This window comes from Myotis brandtii, unplaced genomic scaffold, assembly GCF_000412655.1.
Source record: "Myotis brandtii unplaced genomic scaffold, ASM41265v1 scaffold230, whole genome shotgun sequence".
NCBI classification, from domain to species: Eukaryota; Metazoa; Chordata; class Mammalia; order Chiroptera; family Vespertilionidae; genus Myotis; species Myotis brandtii.
Window position 1 is genome coordinate 1,283,845 of NW_005358650.1, and position 15,477 is coordinate 1,299,321.

The 15,477-nt window shown below is 40.1% G+C and overlaps 1 protein-coding gene across 1 annotated transcript in view; it reads right to left on the bottom strand.

The window, feature by feature from the left end:
• The window catches only part of LOC106726137, a 97,792-nt gene that overhangs the window by 28,917 nt on the left and 53,398 nt on the right, over positions 1–15,477 (bottom strand). The gene's annotated exons all lie outside the window — the stretch shown is intronic.

A 15,477-nucleotide genomic window follows, 5' to 3' on the forward strand; every position in this document is an offset into this window, starting at 1 on the left:
TTTTGATTTGCATCTCTCGGATGATTAGTGACTTTGAGCATGTTTTCATATGTCTCTTGGCCTTCCTTATGTCCTCTTTTGAAAAGTATCTATTTAGGTCCGATTCCCATTTTTTGATTGGGTTGTTTATCTTCCTTTTGTTAAATTGTATGAGTTCCCTGTAAATGCTGGAGATTAAACCCTTATGGAGATACGTCTATACAATGGAATACTATGCTGCTGTAAAAAGGAAGGAACTCCTACCATTTGCAACAGCATGGATGGAGCTGGAGAGCATTATGCTAAGCAAAATAAGTGAGTCAGAGAAAGATAAATTATCACATGATCTCATTCATTTGTGGATTATAATGAACAACATAAACTGATGAACAAAAACAGATCCAGAGACAGAGAAGCATCGATCAGACCATCAAACCTCAGAGGGAAGGTACGGATGCAATGGGGGGATAAGGACACATATGTAATACCTTAATAAAACAAAACAAACAAACAAAAGAGACTAGAGCTGCAAATGATCTCCAAACGCTGGAGGACAGGGCAATTATGCAGGAGGCTGGGGGATTTGGAGCCAGGCAGGGAGAGAGGGCGTGCAGCCTTCTGAACCTTGTTCTCACAACTAACTCCCTCTTCCCTTGTGGAGAAGAGCTCCTCGTGGGAGGCTCTGAGCCTCAGGGATCAGCACTGGCAATCCCGCTGCTAACGTGATAATGAGGATGCTCCCCTCCCCTCTCAACAGTGCAAAACCCTGGGTTGGGGCGCCTCTGTGTTGTGATGACAAGTGGTTTCATTTCTAGGGAGAGTTAGAAAATCAGAGAGAGTGTGTTGGAGGAAAGGGCAGTGCGTGGCACACACAGGACAACACGCAACGATGCAGACTGTGGGGTAAATAAGAGTCATGCTGCAGCCCTGAGACCTGTCTGCTGGGTCAGCTGCGTCCTTGGGAAGCTGAGATGAACTCGGTACTGATAGGAAAAGGCGTGATGATGTGGGATGGTGGGGCTAGTTTGGGGAGGTGATTTTGGGGAAATCCTGCAGGCAAGGTCCTGGTGGCTTGGTGGAGTGAGAGCTTCTGTTAGTCTTCTCCCCGAGATGAACATGTCTATTGTGTGACAGGGCAGCATTGCTGGTCTCCTGCGGGATGTCCCCCTTCCCTGGGCCTTCAGTGCTCAAGCTAGCCTTTCAGACAGCCCTGGGCTGCAGCGAGAGCACTGTGGGCAGAGGCCACAGCTTGGAATCTTGCCTCTAGGAAGGCCTCACTGCAATCAGCCAGGTGGAGTCCTGGCCCACAGGAGGCATGGACTGGAGCTCTGACAAACAGTACTGGGGTGAAAAGGCTATTACTTTCCTTCTCTTTTCCATGGTGGAGAAAAGAACTTTTCTTCTTGTAAAGAGGAAATTCTGCAGAGCCTGGGGTTAAACCACAGCACAGTTTTCCCCTTGAAGGCATCTGCTTTTGTGCCTGCTGCTCTCTCTGACTTTGCTTTGCCATTCCTTACGACAGTACAGAACCCAAGAGTTTGCCTTGAAACTTGTTTAGTCCGGGCTGTGAGCTGGTTTTTTTTTCCCATTGGCTGGATGTTTCCGGTGGTGAGTAAATTATTTATTTGTCAAATCAGTCACCTAGTAAAGCAGCACTTACTTTCTAAGACTGATGACTCTAGCGTGCCAAATAGTACCCAGGGGTTTCAGCTTCTGCCAAGACAAAGAATGGTTTAGGAACTATGGGAATTTGGCCAGTCCTGTCAGCCTTACCTCCAAAATAGATCCCCAGTTTGTCTCTTTAGCTTAGGTCTATGCAGCCACCATTCCGCTTGGACAGACCTACTTTGTCTGGATTGTTGTAATAGCATCTCAGCTGGCCTCCCAGTTCCACCTCTGACCCCCCTCCAAGCCATTCTCCACTCAGAAGCCATGATATTGTATTAGTTTCCTATTGCTGCTGTAGCAAGTTACCACACACTTAGTGGCTTAACGTAACATAAATGTGTTCTCTTATAGATCTGGAAGCCCAAAGTCTGAAATCATGTTTACTGGGCTAAAATCAGGGTGTTGGCAGGGCTGCCTTCCTTTTAGAGGTTGTAGGGGAGAATGGTTTCCTCCCCTTCCCCAGCTTTAGAGGCTGCTTGTATTCCTAGCCTGGTGGCCCCTCCCTTTTTTGATCTCTGCTTCTTTTGTCACATCTGCTTTACTGAGTCTGACTCTCCTGCCTCCCTCTAATAGGAATCCTTGTAATGACATTGGACCTTCTTACATAATCCAGAAGCATCTCCCCACTTCATGGAGAAGGTGCTATTAGTCACTCTTCATTCTCACGCTGCGAGTTAACTGCTAGGATGTAGGCACATATATGTTGTTCCCAAGAGCATAATAAATGAAACTTTTCCCTGCTTCCATTACAGATCAGAAGAGAGTTCTTGATGTGGTCTAGATCTCACTAGCCCAAGATTTGGATTGACCAAAATCTATGGGTAGTACAGGCAGTAAGGAAGATGTAGAGAAAGCTAACAAAAACAAAGAGCTATATTAAAGTGTTGATTTACTGATTGATTACCAAATACCCAGAGCTAGTCTGTCCCCATGTAAAGTTCAATCATTTCCCAACAAGAATTAGCAATGATTTCTCAGCTGTCCTTTGTAAAAGATGCCCTAACAGATATGCATATGTCGTAGATATTCATGGCTCTTTCGTTTCAGTTTGACTAACATATGTTGGGCACCTATGATGTGTAGTCACTTTTTTAAAGACAAGGACATATAGGAGCTATGAAGGTGGAATAAACTAATTATGACCCGGAGACACTGAAGTGGTATGGCGGGGAGCATATTTTTGCATCTAGAGGTATTGGGAAGTAAGAGAGCCAAGTAGAAGGAATGGTGTAAAGAATGACCCAGGAGTTGGAGGGAAAAGGTGTTTGAAGTGGCAGCAAATTGAATGGGTTGGATGGAGCAGAGTAAGTATCGAGGAATGCTATGGAGGAAGTCGGACTCATGTTGTGGACTCTAAATGCCAGGCTGAGGAGTTTTACTTTGTTCTGTGTATAGTAAGAAATAACTGAAACTTGTCAAACAAAATGACAGCATTCCCTATTATTTATAACAAAATATAAAGAAGAGTTAGCAGTATTTTTAAGGTGCGACAAGTATTTACCATCTGTGTTCCTGAAAGAACACATTTCCTCCTTTCTGGGAAAGTACTGTAAGCTTGTGTACAAAAGAGTGTATTCCTGAACAAATACAAGAAAAACAGGATTGTGTTATCTGAAAGGTTACATTTTGCTCTTTTATGTTCCACGGAGTTTACAAGAATGTCAGCAGAATGACTGTGCATGGTTAAGATGAATGATTTAGATAGAATGTTTACAAGAACATGAACAAAGGGAAAACTTTAAAAAAAGCAACTACATTCTAGCTAAAAAATGGCATTGTGGTAACTTTATCAACTGATTTCAAAATGAGAGCCTAGAATTAAATTTAGGAAAGCCATATTTCCTAGAGTTGTAGGAGCACTCTGACCTTTGAGCTTACATTGAGTACTAGCTCAGCCAATTAATAGCTGGGTGAGCTTGGGAAATATGCTTTTCTTTCTTTTTGTAAAAAATTATTTATTTATTTATTTATTTATTTGAGAGAGAGGAAGGGAGAGGGAGACAGAAAGAGAGAAACATCGATGTGAAAGAGAAACATCAATAGTCCGCCTCCTGCACACTTTTTACTGGGGATAGAGCCTGCAACCCAGGCATCTGCCCTGCTGGGGAATCGAACCGGTGACCTTTTGCTGCATGGGATGACGCTCAACCAACTGAGCCACACTGGTCAGGGCTGCTTTCTTTTCTAAGCCTCAGTTTCCACATCTGTAAATGGGCATAACAGTGTTAACCACCTTAGTGGTTGTTGTAATTAAAAGTTTAAGTGCTTAACAGGGTCTTATTTTGTTCATAATAAAACTCTTAAAAGAGTCTTTTGTCATTTTCACTACAATACTTTCCTCCCATTTTAAAATAAGACTTGACAATGAAAAAAGAATGATTTTTCATATTTTGCTTCCCTATTCCATTAACTTAGTATTTTAAGTTTTATAAGGAACAGATGGTCCTCATTATTCATGGATTCTGTATGTGTGAATCCACCTGCTTGCTAAAATTTATTTGTAACCCCCAGATCAATACTTGTAGCACTTTCATGGTCATTCATGGACACATGTAAAGTTTCAAAAAAATCGAGTTGTCTAATGCCCATGTTCTCAGCTGAGGCCAAACAAAGCAATGCTCTTTCTTCTTATTTCAGCTCTTATTTTGTAAACAAGTGCCCTTCTCCTGGTCTATTTATTGCCATGTTCTTTGTATTTTTATGTTTTTTTGAGCTGGCAATTTCACTTTTTAAAATGGTCTCCAAAGAGAATGTTGAATTGCTGGCTAGTGTTCCTAAGGGTAAGAAGACTGTGATGTACCTCATGGAGAAAATATCTGCATGTAAATAAGCTTCGTTCAAGCATGAGTTATAATGCTAGAGCTGTGAGTCCAATGTCAATGAATCAATAATATATTAAAGTATGTTTAAAAAGAAACACATATAAAATAAGATGATGTATTGATTAGCTGATGAAAATGCTGTGATCAGAGGCCTGCAGGAACCTAACCTTGTGTTTCTCCTAGGAGAAGTGGTTCAGTATTCATGAATTCAGCATTTGCAGTTACTTTATAGAATCTAATACTGAGAATAATGAGAATTGAATGTACTTTTAAAATTTGTCTTTGTAACAATGAATATAATAGGTGGTGTGTTAATTATTTAATCAATAGTCACCATAAGAATGTATACCTTTGCAAATATGAAAGTATTGTTTAATATTTCTGGCAAGTTGTTATTTATTGGTAAATTTATATGGCCCAAAGATACTAATTTCATTTGATTATCCTTTTATAGTGTTTTGTTGTAATCTGCTAATTTTAAACTAACAATTTGGTGAAAAATTAATTATAACAAAATGTCAAAGGCTAATGTTTTCAATATTTTATTCCTTGGATATTTGTTTCAGGCTATTTATAATTTTTAGTAATCCTCAATTAAATTTCTGTTTGTGTTTAATTTCCATTCGTTGATCACTTTGAGTAATAATCACAAGATCCTGATAAAGGTGGTAGTAATAGAAATCAAATGCATCTTTTAGTTGAAGGGAGAATGCAATCGTTAGGGAACCAGAAAAGGCTGTGCCTAGGTTCTTATTGTGAAAACGCAGGCACAGAAGCTGTGTGTTCAAAGATTAGCAGGAAAGTCTGGCTCCAACACATGTTATATAGATTTCCTTTCATCTCAGGCAGTTTAAAATTTTAGAAAAGATGTGGAGAGAAAGATTTTTTTTTAAAGAATTTGTTTTAACACTGTTCATTAAAAAGGAATTCTTTATTTTTCTTGGAAAACTTAAAGAATTCGTGGACACCACACTTTATATAATATACCACTATGTCCATAAAGACAGCTGAAAACGTTAATTAATAATCTTTGCCATTAAAATTACTGATCTTTGACAGTCAATTCAAAAAATAAAAAAAGCACAATATCCAAATCAACTAAGGCCTTGGTATTCATTGTATGTACACCTCAGAGATGGAGATGCAAGAAGAAAATAATAGAACTTCTATTTTTAGACTTTTATCTACGAGCATGATAATAAAGTAAGCTTTATAAACATTGACTGTATCTCCCAGGCATCATAATGTAGCCTGCATTTCCAGCAGTTACAAGTTAGGGACCTGGACCAAGACTCCACCTCTCAAGGGCAGAGCGGGAGTTCCACACTCAGAAGTGTTGACTGCTCAGCCACACTATGTGTCAGCATAGTGCAATGTGAAATTAACATATGGGTAAGAGGGATACACATTATATTACCTTATATTTAAAAATATCTTTAGAATACTTTCTAAGGATATGAGGCAATGGCCATGAAAATCTTTTCCACAACACAGAGGTTTGTTGGTTATGTTTATAAACAAAATCAAACAAAACAAAGCCCTCATGAGCTAGGTTTGCTGACCCTTTTGGCGATGACAAGTAGCTATCAGTAGTGTGTTACCTAGCAGATATATATATATAAAAAAAGCAGACTTGATCTGTCTCTTCAAGGTAAAGGTCACATTTTAATAATGGATGAGAAAGGAACTGCTTTTGAAAGAAACTCATGAAAAAAGCATTTGGGGAATGCTGTTCTTAGTAATGATTTAGTTGCCACAAACAGTGAGTTTCACCTATAAAACTCATAGCTCCACATTTAAGGCACTTGGAATTTTAAAAATGTCCAAATAAGATGTTCTGAATCCATTTGTTGAAAATAGGAGAATGCAAGACTGCCCAGTTAGTTTGCATGGATGAATGACTGACATCAGGGCAGATGGAAATTTACTAGCCAAATTTAAAGGAAAAGCTTTTGCATAATTGGTGGATGGGACTGAAAAATGAATATCATAATTCAGGAAGTACAGCCAATAAGGCCCTTTTCCGTGTGGATCTCTGCTGTCTTTGTAAAGTGTGCAGTTAACTTATGGCAGCCACTAAAATTCCGTGGGAAAATAAACTGAATTCCTGTCTCACAAAGTGTTATACTAAGATTTAAAAAAAAATCAGATGTATCAAATAAGGGAATCTCAACAATATTTTTAAAATGAGAGAGAACTTAAAGTGTCTTTTGAATCTTTAATAAATAAAGTAAGTTTTAATGTTTATTTCATCCTTTTAAATTTATATTTTTGTGTAAGTTTAATAATACCAATATATATTATAGAGCAGCATATGAATGTATGTTATAAAGTCCCATATGCTATGGATGTGTGCTAAAATTTTTCGGAAAGATATATGTAATAAGTAGGCTCAGGGATCACTGGTCTGAACTACCCATTCTAAAAGTGGAAAATTAACATAAGTTGGGAAGATTGGATATACTTTTCAATTCTTAAAAAAATTTTTTTTTTGTTTAAGAAAAGACTGCCATCTATTACTTGTATTTTGAAAAGAAAAGACAATTTAACATCAGAAAATTAAGAAGAATGTAATTGCAGAAGAAAGGACAAACCATTAAAATGAAAATAATTTAGTTATGAACAGCTTATACATTGTTCTCTAATTTTTTCTTTTCTTTTTTGCCATGGACTCTTTGAATACCACCAGGGAACACCATTAGTCTGTTCACCCTAATTCTCATAATCTTATTTTTTTCCAAATGTAATATGTCATATCTCTTGTACCTTTTTAATAATTTGTGTTTAAATACTATATGATTGTTCACCTTTTCTGTGACATTTATCCTCCTTCATGTCTTCCTGGGCACAGGGCTCAGGTAAAGCACCCCTGGTGCTATCCTTATTGAAACAATGACGTCCCAGTGGCCAGACAGTGAGCATTTTTCACTTTAGTTTTGCTTTGCAGATGCTATGGCCCACTCTAATCCCTTGACACTTTTGGTCTCTGAATTCTCAGTCTACCTTTTGTCATATCACTCATCCTTGCATCTGCTGCTCCAATCTACTGACCAAACCTCATATTCCTGTGTCCTTGATTATTTATGAAAATGTCAAGTTACAGATGTTCAAATACAGCCCCCGAAATCTTATTATTTACTTCCAATAATGGGAGAAACTATTGATGAAAATTCTGTGTACAATCTTCTAGAAGACTATATTTTCACTTGTCATTTAATATGTAAGTTAAAAGAGGAGAAAGCCTAACAATAACAACAAGAAAAAAAAAACCCACATGGAACCTTCCACAAAGTTCTACAGTATACATAGTATTTTTCTCTGTCACCAGTGCCATCTCTTAGTCATAGGAAATGAGGTAAATTGGAAGGAACTTTCACAAAAACAAAATCTGTTAAAATTATTCTAGTTTCATCACAATGTCAGCAAAGAAAATATTTACTGTGCTTTCATTTTCAGTGTGTGGCCTAAGCCTATGCCCTTTGAGAAGTTATGTAACAGAGGTTATCAATTTATGCACATGCGCCAAGATTCTTAACACACAAGATCACTCAGTGGGAGCAGTCAGAGTCATTTCTAGAGGAAACTCATGTTTGGTGCACTTGTTGTACCCGAAAATGCCCTCTTGTCTATTTTCTGGTCAACAATTTCCTTCCTGCCCTCTCTCTCCACATCATTGGACAGTCAATAGGTTTGTCCACGTGCTTTATGCAGCTTTAATTTCCCAGATGGAAATTCCTCTCTCATCTCCTGCTACCACTTATAAGGAAGTGAATCAGTGGAGACTTGGCATTCACCTTTAAAAGTTGCTGGCTTCTGGTATGCAGCAACAACAAACTAACTAGATCCAGGAAGAGTACAGCATTTTATTTAGCATAGAATCTTTAAGAAACAAACAAACAAACAAAAGGACAAATGGAGATTGAGATTATGCTTGGCTACAGAAGAATTGGCATTCTGAAGATGTATCAAGGAAGGCTCATAAAATAGAAAAAACTTCCTTTATCTTTCAGTTATGCATCTGAGGTTCAAAACCATTCAGTGGTTCTTCATTGCCTCCCAAATAGGGTATAGCTTTTTATTCTGAATTTAAGGTTAATTAGCATTTGGCTTTGTTCTATCTTTATAATCAAAGTCTCCATTGGTCTTCTCCATGTACCCCGTGATGCAGTCAAATTGGCCCACTTGGGGGTTCTAACACATTCTAGTCCAGACTTTCCTCAGGCTGTTGCTTCCATCTGGAATTTTCTTTCCCACATTATATGTGCAGAAATTCTACCCATGCTAAAAATAGGAACTTTGTCTTATTCAACTTAGCTTCTAAACTAATGATTAGCTGTGCCCTTTGCACACAAAAGATGACCAATATAGCATTTCAAATGAATGAACAAGAAGACTAAACATGAATTTTTGGGAGAGTCCCCTGATTATACATTTTTTAATTTCAGGTGGGATTCAAGGTAGTTAGATTCAGTAGCAGGTCTAAAAGAGGGGGAGAAAGAATTTTAATATTTGAGTAGAAGAAATAGGGAGTTTATCAGTAATTAATTGGAGGTTTTCCTTACCCCATCTAATGAAAAGGAGGAGAGGGTGGTGCTATTAAGAGAGGAGGCCTTGTACTAGTAACTAGTATATTGACTGGGAACTGCAGTGGAATGGATATCAGCATCAGGCAGGGAGGACTAGAGAACAAGTTTAGAGTGAAGCAATTTTCCGTTAAGGTTCCTTCTTACATCATTTTGACCAAGTCTTTACTTTCCTTAAATGTTGCTTGCCTTTAAGCAGTATGAGATTCTGGATAGAAAGTCTCATGTTAACCAACTCCAGCTCTCCAGTTCCCATAGCACCCATTACAGAACAAGGTAATCTCATGGCTACTGATGTTATCAGATCTGCTGAATTCTCTGTCTCCATAAATTATTCAAAAGCAATTTCACTTTACCAGAAATGAATTTACATTTCTATGAAAAAGGCAGGTTTTTGGTCATTTTTACCTCAAAATAACCTGTGATACTTAAGACTAAATAGATGGATACAAAATATTTCTCAAGAAATTCATCCTTTGAAGGCTAAACTGACCTAAATTCATATCTCTTTACTGATTCAAATGCAACTTGATATCTGTTAGATGAAAGAGCTGGGGGAGAATTAATATTAAACTGACCTTGAGTTCTCTCAATTTCTGATGAAAAGTTTCAAGTTGCAAATGTTCCTTCGGTGCTTTCAGAACACATTTTTCATACGTTGAACAGGCACTTCATTTGCAAGCATTTTATTTTAAAATTTCTTGGGTAGAATCTTATGCAACTCATCCAGTATTAGAATTCTCTGCAATATGATAAACACATCTGACCACCACACAAAATGGCAGTGGGTGCAAAGAGATGTAGGGACCATAGCCTAGTTTGTCTTGTCGTCATGCTTGGCCCAAGGAAACAGGAGATGGCAGTCCTTGCCACTCTGCAATATTTAGGACAAGGATGACTCAGTTTAAATAGAAACATTATCTTCCGTTCTGAGGTAAAAGGGCAGATCTGCAAGCAAATACTCTCCCTGTAAGTGATGATAACAAATGTATCCTGAAGGGAAAAATGCAAATGGCACTTCAGTTCATGAATAATTGGCCTTAATTGTCCATTCTTGGACTTGGACCTAGAGAATTGCTTGTGAAGAACAAATATACAAAGTTTAATTGACTGATTCTCCTTTTGCTGATATTTAGCAGATATTTTATTGGAATAAGGAGATAAGGGTATTGCAGAGAAAAATAATGTATTATGGAGCCATAAAATAATTTCCACCCGGATGCAGCCTCTGACATTTCAGTTAAAGCATTTGAAGAGTGTGAATAGTGATTGAATAGTCTTTAAGCAAGGCTGTTAGGTTTCCGAAAAAAGAAACATCTTTGCAAAGGCCCTGCGGCTGTACTAGTAACTGCTGTTGCTGTTGCTACTATTGGGCGTGTGGCCTACTAGAAAAATATGTGGAAGAAGGAAGGCATAGGCTTTCTCTTCAAGTTTTTGATGATAAAACCTTAAAAAACAACAACAAGCATTAAATGTATCAGGCAACCAAATATCCCTGCTCCTTTCGTTTGTTTATTGGGCTCAGGTCAATGGAAGGGTTAGTTAAAAAAACACACCTCAATACCTAATTACAGATGGGAGGTGGGTAAGTAAGATGTCCAGATTATTCTTGCCTTTTGGCCATGGTTTTCTAAATTGAATACAAAGATACCAGCAGACATGAGGAATGGATAGCAAGCTCCATTCCAAATGCACTTGCCGTGTTCTCATTGCGATCTGAGCAGGAGTTGAAATCGCCTTCTCCCAACCCACAATCTCACGAATGGAACTTTCTGCCCATCGTGTCTCTAGAAGAGGACAAGGGGAGAGAGAGCTCAATGCGCTTGTGATTAAGGGAGAGTACATTACTGCCCACAAAATTACACCTTCCAGAGAAAAAATAATACTGCACCTTTGAAGAAAGCCTAATGAACTACTGTCACACAGCTGGACTCAGTGGCCTCCCACCTCCCTACTGGGAAAAGGAGACACAGCTGCTGTGTTCTAGGATCATCCCTTTCCCCTCCCTCATTTAAACTTTAGCTCCTTCAGTATTTTCTTTATACCAGGTAGCAAGTAAGCACTTAAGAAGCGCCCTTGTGGGTGGGAAGAACTCAACCAACGAGCTTGTATGCATATATGCATAACCCATGGACACAGACAATAGAGTGGTGAAGGCCTGGGGTGAAAAAAAAAGGGGGGGGGGGGGAAGGTGGGGGGGGGGGGGGCGGGGGACATATGTAATACCTTCAACAACAATAAAGAAAAAAAAATAAAGTAAAAGGTGCCTCACAGCAACTGGTAACCATTTGATCAGATTAAAAAATACGTTACTAACCAAACAAACAAACAAACAAAAAACCCCACAAAAAACTTTCTCACACCCTGATGGGCTGATTTCCTGTGGGAGTCAGGTTTGGGTCCAGCAAGCCCTAGTAGCTCCCAGGGTTTTAATAAAACCACCGGCCAAGAAGTCCTTTCAGCAAAAACAAAAACTGAGTCTTAAAGAGGCTTTCAAAAACCTGGGCAAACGAGCTGTTAAAGCAGGAAGATGCCTGCCCCAAAGTGACTCCTCCCCGCGTTCAAAGAGCGCAGGCCGCTCTGAGCCCACAGCTGATCTTTTTCAAGAAAATCATCTTGGAATATTTAGGAAGCCAGTGTCACTCGCCAAAGCTATTTCAGCGCCGGGTATAGCCTCCAGGCTCTGCAAGAGATCGTTAGGATGGAATCAAGGAGAAATTTGACCAGTTTCATCAGAAAAATCGCCTCAGCGGACCAAGGCGCCCTTTTGTCCTGGAGCATCTCCACATGAAGCAAGTGTGGAAGTTCAGAATGAAAAAGACGACTTCTAGTGAGAATTAAACCCGGACTCTGGCTTCCAGGGTCCCCAGAAGTTGTCGTCACCGCAGTGGAGCGTCATAAGTTCAATGGGCTCAGCCACAATGGAAGCCCGACCAACCCCAAGGTTCCCAGGTGCGCCCTCAGCCCCGCGTGGCTCAGCCACAATGGAGGCCCGACCAACCCCATGGTTCCCAGGTGCGCCCTCAGCCTCACGTGAGGAGACGCGGGTTATAGGACTCTCAGGTGCAGGTGCGTGGAAGGAGGGCGGTTCCCAGGATCCCTCCCGCGAGATGGGCAAAGCCATCCCGAGGCTCCAGGTGGAGAAGGAAGCCCACCTTCTCGGCCTGAGTCCGGGTGGTGCCCGCTGAACCTGCAGCTCACATCACCAGCCTCGTGCCCGTCCCTGGGGCTTGAAGTTCAAGTGCTTTGTGACCAGTGCTCTGCCCTGCCAGCGCCAGGGCCACCCATCCAGAGGAGAGGCGAGCACATCTTTCAGGATAGAAGGTGAGTGATTTTGTGATTAAAAAACTTGCAGCTAAAAATCTATAGACAAGTTATTTTAGGGCGTTGGCCCTCTTCCCCCTTCCTCTGTGTGTGCGCCGTGCATTTTTAATTCTCAAGAATATGTCAGAACTTGCTCCAGTGATCTGCCTGCCCTTCAAAGCACATTTCAGTGACATTGTTTTCATTGAGGTGACTGACAGGTTTTTGGTCTAGAAATTATTGGAATGAAGTTGCTCAGTTAAAATTATTGTTATCCTTTTACAGGGCTTTTTTTGCCCATGTTTCCTTTGCTAAATTTAGATATTCCAACAGAATGCTCTCTTATGTTTCCCCTTTCCTTAGAGAAATTGTTTGCTTTGAAACCTAACCAGCGTTTCTCAACCTGTGGGTCACGACCCCTTTGGCAGTCGAACGACCCTTTCACAGGGGTTGCCTAAGACCATCCTGCATATCAGATATTTACATTACGTCATAGCAGTAGCAACATTACAGTTATGAAGTAGCAACGAAAATAATTTTATGGTTGGGTCACAACATGAGGAACTGTATTTAAAGGGCCAGAAGGTTGAGAACCACTGGACTGTAAACCCTGGATACCATGGTCCCTGAAGGAAAAATAAAGCTGCTTAGTCTTTTAAATTCAGACCCATGGGACTTGGTACCTTCCACATCCGGAGGTAGCAAATTGAAACATAATTCATCCATAAAAAGTAGCTTTGTATGTTTTTAGATGAAAGCACGCTGCATTTAAGCATCCCTGTGATGGTCCCCAAGCACTCTTGTAGCTACACGGCATCCATGACATCTCACGACTCGTATCGGAGCTGTTTATACTAGAATATCTTCCTTAATAAAATATTTCAAATATTCAGAACACAGTGACCAAATCCATCCCACGTTGAGTAACTGTTATATTACCATGTGTTATGGATTTTTAAAGTAAAAGATTACAGATTAAAAAAAAAAAAGGCAACCTGATGAACTAATGCTTATGGAGAATGTACTAATTGAAAATAGCTTAACACTCTCTGCTCAGGTCTTTGTATTAGCTTTTTCCTCTGCCAAAATCATTCTCCCAGATCTGTGTTTTAAATATTATCTTCTCAGACAAGCTTCCTTGACCATTCCTTGAAAATAATCTCTCAACCCTACCCCGCCCTCAGGCATTCACAATTCTAAATCCTTATCAGTATCCGGAATTATCTTGTGGCTTTCCTGTTTCTTCCCACAGTAAAGTGTAATTCCAGGAGAGCTGTTGGCTTTGTCTACTCTTTTTACAGCTCTTTTTATAGAAAGTTTTCAATAAGTGTTTTGCCGATAACTGAATGGATGTGAAATTGGACATGGCCCCGCTTTTATCCCTGGGAATTCCAAGTACTGTACTGGGACCACCAAGGAAGGAAGCCAGCTCAGGAAATTGGCTTTCTTCTGCTTTACACCCTGAACATGCACTTTGCAGGTGGGATTTTGTTGTAGGGGAAACAGCAGCAGGTGGTGGGAGAAAGTAAAAAAGGCGAAGGGTGTACTCTTTCCTTTCTAAAGTGTCCTTTTTTTTTTTTTTAATTGGGACTTATTAATACAGGGCAAATAGTTCCAACAGGGTATCATCCTAAGAAATGAGGTCATCTAACAGCAGACAACATCACTCTGTGTCCGTACGTCCTCCTAACCCAGAATGTGCCGCTTGGTGCCTTGGCATGGCCTTCTTACGGAATGTTACCCATAGTTGGAGATTCATAGATCCTATAACAGGATTTCAGGTGAACATCAGCCAGCTAGTTTAAGTGCTGGATATGTGTTAATTATATAATCTTTAGTCCTCATTTCTGTATTTTGGAAAAGGAGGAGGTTGGTCTCAATTGTTTCTCAATCTCCTGAATTAACAAGAAATTTATGATTCAAAATCCTATCCATGGCCGTCCGTGAAAAACCATCTGTGAGTAAGCTGCTCCACCTACTGGGCATCTCTTAAATGACAAAGTAAGGCTCCAATGAGGTATTGAGACTTGGGAATGAACTATTGGAAACTTGGAGATCCTCTATTATATTGACACATGCACACACTAACTCGTTCCATGCTTTCTGAGTGCCACAAGCACTCTTTCATTGGTGGGATATGCATTCACCCCATTCCTGTAAATTCAGTAAATGATGCTCACAGAGCTCACTTAGTTTTTACGTTCGCCTCTCTTTTGTGCTGCATCTTGTTCTGGGGCTGACTCAGTGAGGACGTGAGGACAAATGAGATGGGCATCCAGAGGAGGCCGATTCCTGGAGTAGAAGCAGATTAGCAGAGTGAGTTCAAGCTCCTAGGGGTGAACCTGGGAAACGGGCCAGGGATTGAGGTTTCCGGGGGCAGGTGGTTGGTAAGTGGGCACAAAATGGGACAGAAGTATGGGAAGGTAGTTTCGCATAATGGAAAGAAAGAACATGATCTTTTTAGCCAAGCAGATGCGAGTTTAAATCTGTTCTCACTGACTAGCTGCGTGACCACAGGCAGATTGCGTAGAAAAGGGTAAAGTGGGTCAAGGGGATAAAAAATACTATTTGAGACTATGTGCTGACCCTGATTATATTATTAGTTTATATATGCTACTTCAATTCACCTGAATCTTATCATGTCCCATTAAATGTTCGTGGACCAACGTTTTCCTCATCCTACACTCTCTTCCTGAATAACCTGGCATGATTGTAATTTCAACAGCCACATATATAATGAAAGTAGACTCCTGATTGCAGTGGATTAGGAAAGAAAGTGGAGGAAGATAGTGTTAGACAACTCTTTCCAAGATGTTGCCTTAGAAAGGGGTAAGAAAGATAGAAAGTTAGTCCCCAAAACTGTGCATTCAAGGCAGTTTCCCCTCCCCTCTCAGAATGGCTGAGACAATATGCTTTTAGATGGGAAAATAGTAAGTTCCACACAAGACCAGTCATAGCAAGGGAGGTCCACTCTCCCACTAAGAGGCTTGTATCCAGCGGGCCATTACTTCACAGCAGCATTTGACAACCATTGACCACTCTCACCTTTTTGAAAGACATTCATCTCTGTCTTATGAGAACATAAGACTCCCTCGGTTTTCCTCTTGTCTCATTGGCTGTTC